This window comes from Arvicanthis niloticus, chromosome 2 (assembly GCF_011762505.2).
Source record: "Arvicanthis niloticus isolate mArvNil1 chromosome 2, mArvNil1.pat.X, whole genome shotgun sequence".
Lineage (NCBI taxonomy): Eukaryota > Metazoa > Chordata > Mammalia > Rodentia > Muridae > Arvicanthis > Arvicanthis niloticus.
In genome coordinates this window covers 12,718,446-12,730,646 of record NC_047659.1, presented here as the reverse complement: position 1 = coordinate 12,730,646, position 12,201 = coordinate 12,718,446, and positions in this window count along the sequence as shown.

Genomic DNA, 12,201 nt, shown 5'->3' with positions numbered 1-12,201 from the left:
ACTTCCTGTGGTGCCAGAATTTGCCCAGGAAGCTGAAGATCAGCGTAAGATGTTTGTTCTGCTGACATCCGCAGCCAGAGTCCGCGTTCTCAGAGGCACTGCATGTGTGGTCATGGTGCCTGCTATTTAAAGCAACAGTAACCACTGGCTGCAGATGGGGAAGTAGGCTCAGAGGGCGGGGTGGTCAGTCAGCCTGGGGACTTTGCTGATAGCTGAAGTGTTTTCCTTGCTCAGATGTTCTGTGAGCCCCTGTTTACACCAGGCTCTGTGTTGGGAGCTAGACATGCAATGAACAAGACAATGGTCAGATATTTGCACTAAGCTCGTCTAAGAGTGAATGCAGGCAGCAGGGCAGTGGTAGTGCATAGCAGGTGAGTCTCTGAGTTCGAGGCCAGCCTGGTCAATGGAGTGAGTTCCAGGACAGGCAGAGAGCTACCCAGGGAAATCCTATCTGGGGGTAGGTTTGGGGGGGGGGGGAAGAGTAAATATAGGGCCAGAAAGCACAATGAATTTATTGTCTCTGGGAGCTAGGGGGAAAAAAGGCCTTTATCCATCAACCCATCTATCACCCACCCACCACCACCACCACCACCACCATCATCATCATCATCACTATCATCATCATCATCTGTCTATCAACCACCCATCGGCTGGTCCATCCATTGGTCCAGCTCTGTACACTTATGGTGCTAATCCCTGTCACTCTACTAATAATAACAGTAGTGACTGACAAACTCAATCTAACCCACAGCCTTATTACATTACTAATTATTTATTTACGTGAAATATGAAATGCCCGGAGTCAGGGGTTTCCAGAATCAGGACACAAAATAGTTCTAAATGTGTCAGCCCAGTTCCCACTCTCCCTGCTTGGGACAATTGTGTTGCGATTGTGCTCTGAAAGGGACTTTACCCCAGGCTATGTGTTTCATAGCAAACTATATCTTCTTTGGCAGGGGGAGGATGGGGTGGTGTGTGTGTGTGTGTGTGTGTGTGTGTGTGTGTGTGTGTGTAGAACATCTGACTGAAGCTACACCAATCAGAGTTTTTCATGAGTTTGTCTCTGCTGGGTACCTTGATTTTTGTTGTTCTGTTGATGTGAAGGGGCTGGAGAGATGGCTCAGTGCTTAAGAGCACCGGCTGCTCTTCCAGAGGTCCTGGATTAGATTTCCAGCATCCACGTGGCAGCTCACAATCCTCTGTAACTCCAGTTTCAGGGAAATCCAATTCTCTCTTCTGCCCTCTGTGGGTACCAGGTATGTATGTGGTGACCATACATGTATGTAGTCAAAACACCCATACACATAAAATAAAGTTTTAATACTATGACCAAAAGCAGCTTGTGGAGAGGCGGCTGGTGTGATGGCTCAGTGGGTGAAGGAGCTTGCTGTCAAACCTGACAACCTGAGTTCAATCCCAGAAACCTACACAGTGCAAAGAGAACCGGCCCCTCCAAAGTGTCCTCTGGCCTCCGAGTGCAGAGTGCGGCATGTGCACTCAGGCAAAAATCGCTGAGTCCATTTCAGGTTTAACCAGAATTTGATCTCCTTGGTGGAGAACACCAAGAAAAATGAGCATACTCTGTTCTAGGAATCAGAGGTCAAGATGTCCCAGCTAACTTACCAACTTAGCTTATTTTAGTTAACTTATCTTAAATTGTTGGCTTTATTTTGGTCCACAATTCAAGGGTACAGACCACCACAGCATGGAAGTCAAACAGACAGGAGCCTGAAGCAGCCGCTCACAGGCATCCACGGGCAGGAGTGAATGAATGCACAGCCCGGCTTGACTTCCTTTCTCCATTTATGCAGTCCAGGCAGGCAGGATTCTCACGCAGGGAGTAGTGCCGCCCACAGTGGGCAGGCCTTCCCCCATGCTTAAACTAATCAGAGTAATCCTCAATGAACTAGCCCCGAAGCCATTACCCAGAAGGCTCTAGAGTCTGTCAAGATGATGTTAATCATCACAATAATAGGTTTATCATTTTAGGCCTGTTGAGATGACACCTCATGACTGTGGCTTTAACAGAGAGAAAGCGTGATCCTTCCCACTAGACTTGCCAGGGGTAGGGGTTGTTGGGGGTCAACTCCAGGGATCTGTGTGATTGGGAACAACTGTGATGATATTTTCTGGTCATAAATCAGTTTATATCTGAGGCTATTTTGTGGGCCATTTTTGGTTTAAGCCAATCTGGGTTTATGCCATGTGCCCCAGGAAGAGGCCTCCTGCCTCTATCATAGTTCCTGGCTGACTCTCCTCTCTGTCCATTAGCCTGTCTGGCTTCTCAGCTCAGTTGGGGGCTTTCATGTCTCCTTAATTCTATCTGCTGTTCTCATTGACAAGCTTTCCTTTTGTGACAGGGAAAGACTGTTAGGAAATACAATGCAGCAGTGGCGGTGGTAATGGGTACCTGGCAGGCTCATGCCAAGGTGTCCCACTGAGAAATCGCGCCATGCGACAGACCTGGTATAAGGGAAGTTTATTTGGGGGAAGAGAGCGGGCAATGAGGACCTGGAGAACAGAACAGAGACAGACAGAGCCACAAGGGCAGAGAGAAGAAGGACAGAAGAGAGAAAGAGAGGTCGGCCAGGAACAAGTGGGAACAGGGAGCTTTTATGTGCGGCCCGTGGCAGGCGGGGGGGGGGGGGGGGGGGGGGGGGGGGGGGCGGGGGGGCAAGTGATGACGCAAGCTGTTGCTAGGTCCCTGTTGCTAGGTCCCTGGGAGGAGCCAAACAGAATCCCCTGTGAGCCGACAAAGACATCACAGAGCTTCCTCCATTTTGTATCCTTGCTGAGGCCATTTCGTGTTTAACTAGATTTTGATGTCCTTGATGGAGAATCCCAAGGAAAATTACCCAACTCTATTCTAGGATCCTGAGGTCTGGATGTCCCAACTAACTTAACTTAGCTAACAATATCTCAAATTGCCGCCGCCGGGCGGTGGTGGCGCAAGCACGCCTTTAATCCCAGCACTTGGGAGGCAGAGGCAGGCGGATTTCTGAGTTTGAGGCCAGCCTGGTCTACAGAGTGAGTTCCAGGACAGCCAGGGCTACACAGAGAAACCCTGTCTCGAAAAAAACAAACAAACAAAAAAAAAGTAAAAATAAAAATAAAATAAAATAAAATTGCCTGCTTGGGTAGAACCTCCTGCAGCTAACTTCTTATCTTAGCGCCTGTTAAACTGCTTAGTTCTGCAAAGCTCCCCTGCAGCTGAGGAAAAAGGCCAGCTCTGGGTGACATGCTGGTGGCTACATTCCGTGTAGTCCCAGTCAGCTGGAATAAAGATTTTTTTCAATTGGCAATAAATTGTGTCTAAGCGATCACCGCTGGTGGGTTCCCCATAACACTTGGGCAGCGTCCTGGAGTTTCTGCCCTCTGAAGGTGCTTGCTGTGTTGGGGATACATCCCACTGCCTCTCCCCCATACACACACACTGCAGCTCACTCCAAGTCAGCTCATGGCCTCATCTGCTCATAGACAGTCTGTGAACCCTCTTCCTCTTCCACCACTCTGTGCAGCTTCCAGCCTGCCCCTACACCTGGATGTTTCAGCGCCAGCTCTACCTCTGACTGCTCTCGAATTCCACATCAGCGCCCGCAGGCACTTCCGGTGCACCAGGGGCACCAGGCTGTTCTCTTCTGAAACGGACATTGCAGATGGGTCCAGAACCTATATGGAACCGTGAAAGGGAGCCTTGTCATCAAAGCGATCCTGGGACCTCTGAACACTGTCCCTTCTTGGAGAGTCTTGTGCAGTTAACAAACTGGAGGCTCTGAGGAGACCTTCCTTCAGAGAAGGCGCTCAGGAGACTAGGTTTCTCTCAGCATTTCCCATCCTGTGTGGTCCCAGATCATAATGCTCAGCTGTGATTGAAGGCACACAGTAGGGTGCATCTCCTTCATGACCCCGGGGGCCTGAAGGCACACAGTAGGGGCGCATCTCCTTCATGACCCCGGGGGCCTATAGTGGGGCACCCCACCTCTATTGATTCTGGCCATTGCTCGCTTCCTCCCTCAAGCCACACAGACTAGGAACTTCTTTCTGGCCTTTTCGTGGGTTTTGGGTTTTTCAAACATCTTTATTGGGAGGATAACTGTCTCACAAAGGGCTGCCATATTTAACAGGAACTATTTGAGTAGTTTGGACACCGGCACTATAGAACTGTACCAGCAGCCACATCCACAAATGTGACTATCCTTGTCCAAGGTTTCCGTTTCCATGGCCAGAACCTTAGTCTGAGATATAGGTTTTGTTATCAGTTTTGTTATTTGAAGGCTGCAACTCAGTGTCGTTAAGTACAGGGGTCATGCTGTACTCCAGCTGGCTAACGTGAAACTCTGAGAATCGCTGTCGCTCCCCAGACCCTCACAGCGCCCTCTAGTGCCCGCTCCATGAGCTCAACACTTTGAGACCGGCCATGACTGCCACGCTGGCTGCAGCAGGTCTTACGTTAGTGTTTATCTCTGTAGCCCTAGATGTCTTGGAACTAGCTCTGTAGACAAGGCTGGCCTCGAACTCACAGAGATCGGCCTGCTTCTGCCTCCGGAGTGCTGAGATGAAAGGCATGTGTCATGGCCGCTTGCATCTTAGTGTTTCTGTGTCACACCCCCGCCGGCAGCTTCTCTTCCTTTCCTCAGACACTGGCTGAGGATGACTTGGAATCACACGTTGGCCCTCCTCATTCACATGTCTCAAAGGCTCGTTGTTGGTTAGTGTCTGGAATGGTAAGTGGGCCAGGGGTTTTTCCTATGGCTATTTAAAGTACCTCACACATGGCTGGTTGTGTGTGTGTGTGTGTGTGTGTTGGTGTGCACCACGGTGTGGAAGTCTGAGGACAAACCTGGTGTTCATCACCTTCACCTTCTTGTTTAGAGTCGGGGTCTCGTTGCCATTCACCGCTGTGTACTCCAGGCTAGCTGGGCCATGAGCTTCCTGGGCTTCTTCTGTGTCCTCCAGCCTCACTGTAGCAGTTCTGGAACTACAGACATGTGCCAGCATGTGCAGTTTAACGTGGGCTCTGGGGATCTGAACTCAAAACGAGCATGGCAAGTGCTTTACCCACTGAGCCATCTCCCCAACCTGGACTTCACATTTCAATTGGAAGGCTCTCAAAGCTTGGAGATTTGATGTCCATGGTTAGGCTCTGGTGAAAGAATGGAGGGTGGGCAGAGCATCACTGTAGCCACCATCATTATCTTCATCACCAACACCACCACCACCATCATCACCATCACCACTACCATCATCATCACCATCACCACCACCATCATCATCACCACCATCATCATCATCTTCATCACCATCACCACCACCATCATCTTCATCCCCAACACTATCACCACCACCACCACCACCACCATCATCACCACCACCATCATCTTCTTCATCACCATCACCACCACCATCATCTTCATCCCCAACACTATCACCACCACCACCATCATTATCACCACCACTACCATCATCTTCTTCATCATCATCCCCAACACCATCATCATCATCACCACCACCACCATCTTCTTCATCATCATCACCATCCTCAGTTGTAGTCTCCACTCTCTGGAACTCAAGGAAAAGACTTTCAGTCTCTTATGTGTGGTGGCATGGTTGGTATTCACTGGCTGGTGGGCATCTGGGGGCAGGTCATGGAGGAAGACTTGAAGTGCCTTCATTCATGAGGCCAGTCTCCGTCCCTGATGGCAGTGTTGTCTGCTCCGCCTGACCTGTGCAGGTCTGGGGTTCTTTTGGTTTATTTCTTTCTGGCTTTAAAAAGGAATATGTGTCCTTAGGCCTGTGGGTGCAACCATCTGTTGGCATGGTGAACAAAGAGCCAGCATATCATACTCACGTCACACCAAGCTTGTCTACTGAGAGGGCTTCTTGGGATATTTTTTCAAGAATTCTTTTTATTTTTAAATGTGTCTGTGTGTGGAAATGTGCGTGTGAGTGCAGGTACCAGTGGGGATCAGAAGATCCCTGGATCTGACACTATAGGCTGTTGTGAACAGTGTGGGTGCTGGGACCAAACTCAGGTCCTCTGCAAGAATAGTGTCCTGGCTGGTTTTGTGTCAGCTTGACACAAGCTAGAGGCACCACAGAGAAAGGAGCCTCAGTTGGGGAAACGCCTCCATGAGATCCAGCTGTAAGGTATTTTCTCAATTAGCCATCAAATGAGGGAAGGTCCGGCCCATTGTGGGTGGTGCTGTCCCTGGGCTGGTGGTCCTCGGTTCTATAAGAAGACAGACTGAGCAAGCCATGGGGAAGCAAGCCAGTAAACAGCACCCCTCCATGGCCTCTGCATCAGCTCCTGCCTCCAGGTTCCTGCCATGCTTGGGTTCCTGTCCTGACTTCCTCCAACGGTGGATAACGTTCTGGATGCGTAAGACTCCTTCCTCCCTGACTTGCTTTTCAGTCAGGGTGTTCCGTTGTCACAATAGAAACCTTGACTAAGACAAGCAGCAGATGCTCTTAACTGCTCAGTTGTGGTCTCCGTTTCCCTTGTCCCCTCATCTCTTGAGCCAGGTCCTATAGCCACTGGTCCACTGCTGCTCCCTCTTCTGGTATTAGTAACCACAGCCAGGGGGACTATATTTTATTGAGGGGCATCCTCGTGTTTGGAGTGTTTATTGTTTGTTTGTTTTTGAGAGCTCAAACCCATGGTGGGCCTCCTACCTTAGCCCTCCAGGTCCTGGGTGCATCCCCACACTCTGTTATCCAATGCTGGCAGTGGACGAGGGCTTTGTATGTGGTAAGCAGGCCCTCTAGAGACAGAGCTGCACCTCAGCCACGCTGCTCCTTGCCGCTTTGGTAGTCTTCACGCTCATTCGCCCTCCTGTTTTGACTTCTAGTGTCGTGAAGAGATGGTAAAGTTTTCCTGCATCTCTGCCTTGGCCTCTGGCTCTGACCCTGGCCTGGTCTCTATCCTGCTTTCTCCAGACTGTGACCATCCCCCACCCCCACCCCCACCCCGGGGTTCCCATCTTGGTCCCTTCTCTCATTTCACACACTCTCATCCGTGGTTTCAGTTTCCCCTCACTGAGTCTACCCCCAGCGCTGGCGGGGAACCTGCACAACACACTTGGACTCCAGCGGTCTCAAACCTTGCCCCTGCGACCAAGCTCAGCCACTCAGGATCATTGCACCAAAAATCCGGGCCCCGCGTCTCCTTTTCTCCTTCCTAGTTCAGGAAAGGTGGCCACCATCTGTCTAGCGTCACCCTTGACTGCCCAGGACAGTCTTATGGACAGCCCTGGTTTCTCAGTTTCTACCCTCAGTGGCTCAGCGAGGCCCGTCGACTTGACCTCTTCTGATAAATCCCTGTCCACATGTGGAAGGCTCTGGCCTGAGTCTCCCAGCAGACGCCTGCTCTGACCCATCGTATTACTGTCTTTTTTGGTCCCTACGAGAACCCATGATGTGTTTTCTACCGAACAGTGTCTGGTGGCTCCTACTGGAAATTGCCCCCCAAGGCCAGAGTGACTGTATTTAGCAAACAAAACTACAGGATGTCCAGTCAGGCTGAACAATGGATGTGTTCTGTTTTTGTCATATGAGAATGTCACGAGCGTCACATGCAGCGGGACCTTCTAAGCCTTGGATGGGTTCCATACCCCCAGCATGCCCACCCCACCCCATCTCTTTGTTTTGTTTTTGTCCCTCACCCCACCCCCACCCCACACACAGATTTTCTCTGTGCAGCTCCAGTTCCAGAACTGACTCTATAGACCAGGCTGTCCTCGGAACTCTGAGATCTGCCTGCTTGTGTATCCCAAGCAAGTGCTGGGATTAAGGTGTGCATGACCACTGCCCGGCTTCTTTTCTTTTCAGATTTAGTGTTTTAAATTACGTGTACATGTATATAGGAGGGCACGAACATGTAAGTTGCCCTCAGATGCCATCAGATGCCCGGCAACTCAATTCGTAGGCACCTGTGAGCTGCCCAACGTGGCTTCCAGGAATAGAACTTCTACTCTCTGCAAGATCAGCAAGGACTTTTCACCGCTGACTGTCTCGTTTTCTCTCTGGACAGTCTTATGCATCCCAGGTTAACCTTGAACTCACTATGTAGCCCAAGGATGACCTTAGACTTCTTGCCCTCCAGCCTCCTCCTCCCAAGGACTGGGATGACAGGCGTACACCACTCTGCTCAGTTTGACTGAGTTGAAGCCATAATTTTGCACGTGCTAAGCAAGTACTCCACCAGCTGAGTCACACCCCTGACCCCTAACTTTGTTCTTATTATACCGTACTTTGGGTCATACATTTAAGACAGATTGAACTGCTTAAAACTGTTCCAAGAGGGCCAGGTGTTTGCTCATGGGTCTGTTCCTCTTCCCTGCTCTCTGACCCACCAGGGAGGCCAGCCCCTTCTCAGGACTTGGAACATTGTAGTCCTCTTCTTCAAGAAGCCTCTGACCGGAAGTCCCCAGAAGCCTGCACGGCAGGGCCTCACCCTTCAGATCTTCACCGCCCCTTTATTCTTTGTCTCCCTCCTGCAGACCACACTATGTCATCAGTCAGTCCTGCACATCCCTCGCTATCCTACTTCTGGTCCGGCCTGCCTCGCTGTGCCACAGCTGGATGCTCCCTGGGGAAGAGGCACAGAGCCTTGGCCGCCTCCCAGCTCTCTGGCTTGCGTCCCAGTTACAGGGCTCACCCTCCTTCCCTGCCAGAGTTCCCATGAACAGTGGCCTCCTCCCCAGCCCCCTACCCAGGACCAGGTTGTAAACCGCTGAGACAATGGGGGCTTGAGGCCAACTTTCCAGTCGGCCTGCTGCCAAGTCATCCACAGAATCCCCTGCACATCTGGGGACAGACAACAGCAGCTGAGGCTGTGAAGAGTGGGATTTAGCCATGCTGAGTTAGCTTGGGCCCTGGTGTGGCTGAAAATGAAGGAGTTGGGATTAAGTCAGGATATAAATTTGAATCCCAGCCCTGCACCTTTCTTTTTGGGGGCAGGTCCACATCATCCCTTTGCACTTCCGCTTTCCTGTAGGTAAAAGAGGATCCTGGCACTTATCTTTAGGGTGGGGAACACCACTTCACACTCACCAGAATACAGGAGCAATCTTCTGCCTTTCTATGACTCCCCAGAGCAAGTCGTGGGACCAGAGACCTTTTAAGTTCTCCAAGACTCACCAGCTAGATCCTACCTTCTTTCCTCTGCACAGGCTCCAGGGAGCATCCGGTGGCCAAAATGACCCCTAATCTAACCACTAGTGGACACAACCAAGCTAAGAGGGAAAGAGAATAAACGGAGATGGACCAAACAGAGTGGTCTGGGCTGCAGATGGAAAGCTAGAAGCCTCTTGCTTTTCAAGACAGCCCTCTGAAAATTTTCCTTCTGCTTGGGCCCCCTAAGTCCCTGTAGCTACAGCAGAGACATCTTGGCTGACCCTGGTAGACTTCCTTGTGGCCCACCTCAACCTCCTCTCTAACCAATAGCGTGACAAACTAAGTGGTCATCTGATTGCTTTCTATCTGTTCTAGACTATAGATGCCTCAAAGCCAGGAGCGACTGTCTCCTTTGCATATGTACACTCATCTTTCAGTATCTGTTGGGGATGTGTAGGACCTCCGCAGATATACAATTCCTCAGAAGTAGAAGACTCACAGTGTTTGTCTGAAGCTCCTCTCCTGTTAGGTTCAAGCATGCCTATATTATTCATGATGTTTAAGGCTTGCAAATGGCGTGTGACCAGCTGTTACACAGTACTGTTTAGGAATCACGATGAGAGAGAATGGTTTAGTATGCATGTCGTCTTATCCTTCAGAATATTTTCTGTCCTTGATTGAATCAAAGAAATATGGAAGTGAGACAGTATGCAAAGATGAACACGTAATCAAACGGCGAAAGTGAGAGAAGCCGCCCTCACTCTGGTCCAGATTGCCTTTCCTGATGACTAATGTTCAAGAAACTTCAACATGCCTGACAGCCCCACATTGCCAACAGACATCTTCCCAAAGACATCTCAAACAGCAGCTAGAGCAATGGCTCAGTGGGTAAGCCCATTTGCTGCCCTCGCCGAGGACCTGGGTTTGGTTTCCAGCACCCATCTGATGGCTCACAATGATTCATAATTCCAGCTTCAGGGGATCTAATGCTCCCTTCTGTCCCCTGCAGGCATCAGGGACACATATGCTGGACATGTATGCATGTAGCTAAAATAGTCATGTACATAAAAATAGAAGTATCTTATAAAAAATCCTCAGTAAATAAATGCTATTTTGGACAAGAGTGTTTGTAAACATGAATATGACGCTCCTACCCCTAAACCTAAACAACGCACCTTATAAAACCATCTTAGGAGTGCACTTTTTACTTGATTTTAAAGCTTAATATATTTTTTTAAGGATTTGTTTATGTATGAGCGCTCTATGCGCATGTACACCTGTGTGCCACTAGAGGGCATTAGACCTCAATATAGATGGTTGTGCGCCACCACATGGTTGCTGGGAATTGAACTCAGCACCACTGGAAGAGGGGACAGTGCTCTTAACCGCTAAGCCATCTTTCCGGCCCTTTTACAACTTAAATTTTAAGCGCGCGCGCGTGCGCGCGCGCACACACACACACACACACACACACACACACACACACTCACTCATATCACATGCTTGTTCCCATACACAGACACATGTACACACACACACTGGCTCTCGCGTGGACACATGAGCACATTCTAACCTTGGTTACACTCGTACAGCCACATAAACAAACACAAAGGCACACACAGAGACACATAAGTACACAATACACCCTATACACTCACACATACTTTACCACACTCACGCATGTGCACACTTGCAATTTCACTCCAACATTAGGTTAAGAGCTTGGAAGTCACCCCTACCATTCTTCCGCTAAGAAAAAGTTGAGCATGGTGACTTATACCTGCAATCCCAGTCCTTAGAAGCTGGAGGCAGGAGGATTGTCATGAGTTCAAAGCCAACCTGGGTTACGTGATGAGTTCTAGTTCAGTGGGAAGGGAAAAAGGAGAGGGAGAGAGGGGGGGGCAGGGAGAGAAGAGAGAGACAGAGAGAGACAGAGAACGAAAATGAATGAGTTTCAGATCCTCAAAGACTAGAGGTCAAAGGTAAACTCCTCTCTGAAAGCTGCGATGGGAGAGGGAGCTCGGGAGCTCGGCCCAGCCAGCTGCAGGAGCCAGTAACTAGTTGGAAGGCTTCCAAAACCATAGCTGGAGGCCCTCTGAGGATGGGGAGAGCCCAACCCTGAGGGCCCCTGCATTTTGTAGACTTTATTGGCAAGATTTGGCCTGGTGGTGAAGACCTGGGCTCCCTGAAGGGAAGGGAGGAATCAGAGGGCTGGGGGGAGGGGGGGTGGCTAGTCAGGAAGCAACTATGCTTGTAAGCTTATCTGATCTCAAAAGGGATCAGAGGAGGAGCCCTCCTTACACCTTCCTGTTTCTTTCAAGGAAAAGAGAGACAATTAGAAAACCTAAGAAATTCTTTCAAAGGTTGCCTCTCAGGAACTGCCTACGTGATAAATAGACTGAATTGTATCGAAGGGCATTATCATATGTGTGGAAAAAACTTAATGACAGGGCTGAGGAGAAGGCTCAGTCAGAAAGGGACCCATTTTAAAACTCTGCCTGTGGACAATGTCTTAATCAATTTCAAAGCTGGGGAGAGGGGCAGAAACAGGAGGATCTCTGGCCCAATTGGTAAGCTCCAGGTTAGACAAAAGAGTGTCTCAAAAAAAAAAAAAAAAGTGGAGAGTATAAGGGGTGAGAAGGCCCCTGGGGGTCAGGACACAACCAGACACCAACTTCTCAGCACAACTCTGCACAAAGAAGATTTATTACCCTGGAGGGCATGGGGGGGGGGGGGGACCCGGCCAGCAAAGGCAGGGGCAAGCAGCTGCTGGTGTTTTTGCATGGGTTTTTAAGGAGAAAAGAAGTCAGTGAGAGGGAGAGTTGCTAAGTCTTAATGGATTTTGATTGCTGGACCTTGGTGTTTTGTCTCTGGAATGAACTGAACTCAAATAGTATGTAAATGCAAAGAGGGTTTTATTCTGCAGAAGTCCAGCATTCTGGGGTCTCCCATTACCAAGATAGAGATCCTGAAGTGAGCGTGCAGGCCTGATTTAAAGCACATTAAAGGAATCCCAGGGTAGGTGAGCTTTGTCTTACTCTAAGGACATTCCATTATCTGGGCAGGCCTGCTAGAAACTGCTGACCC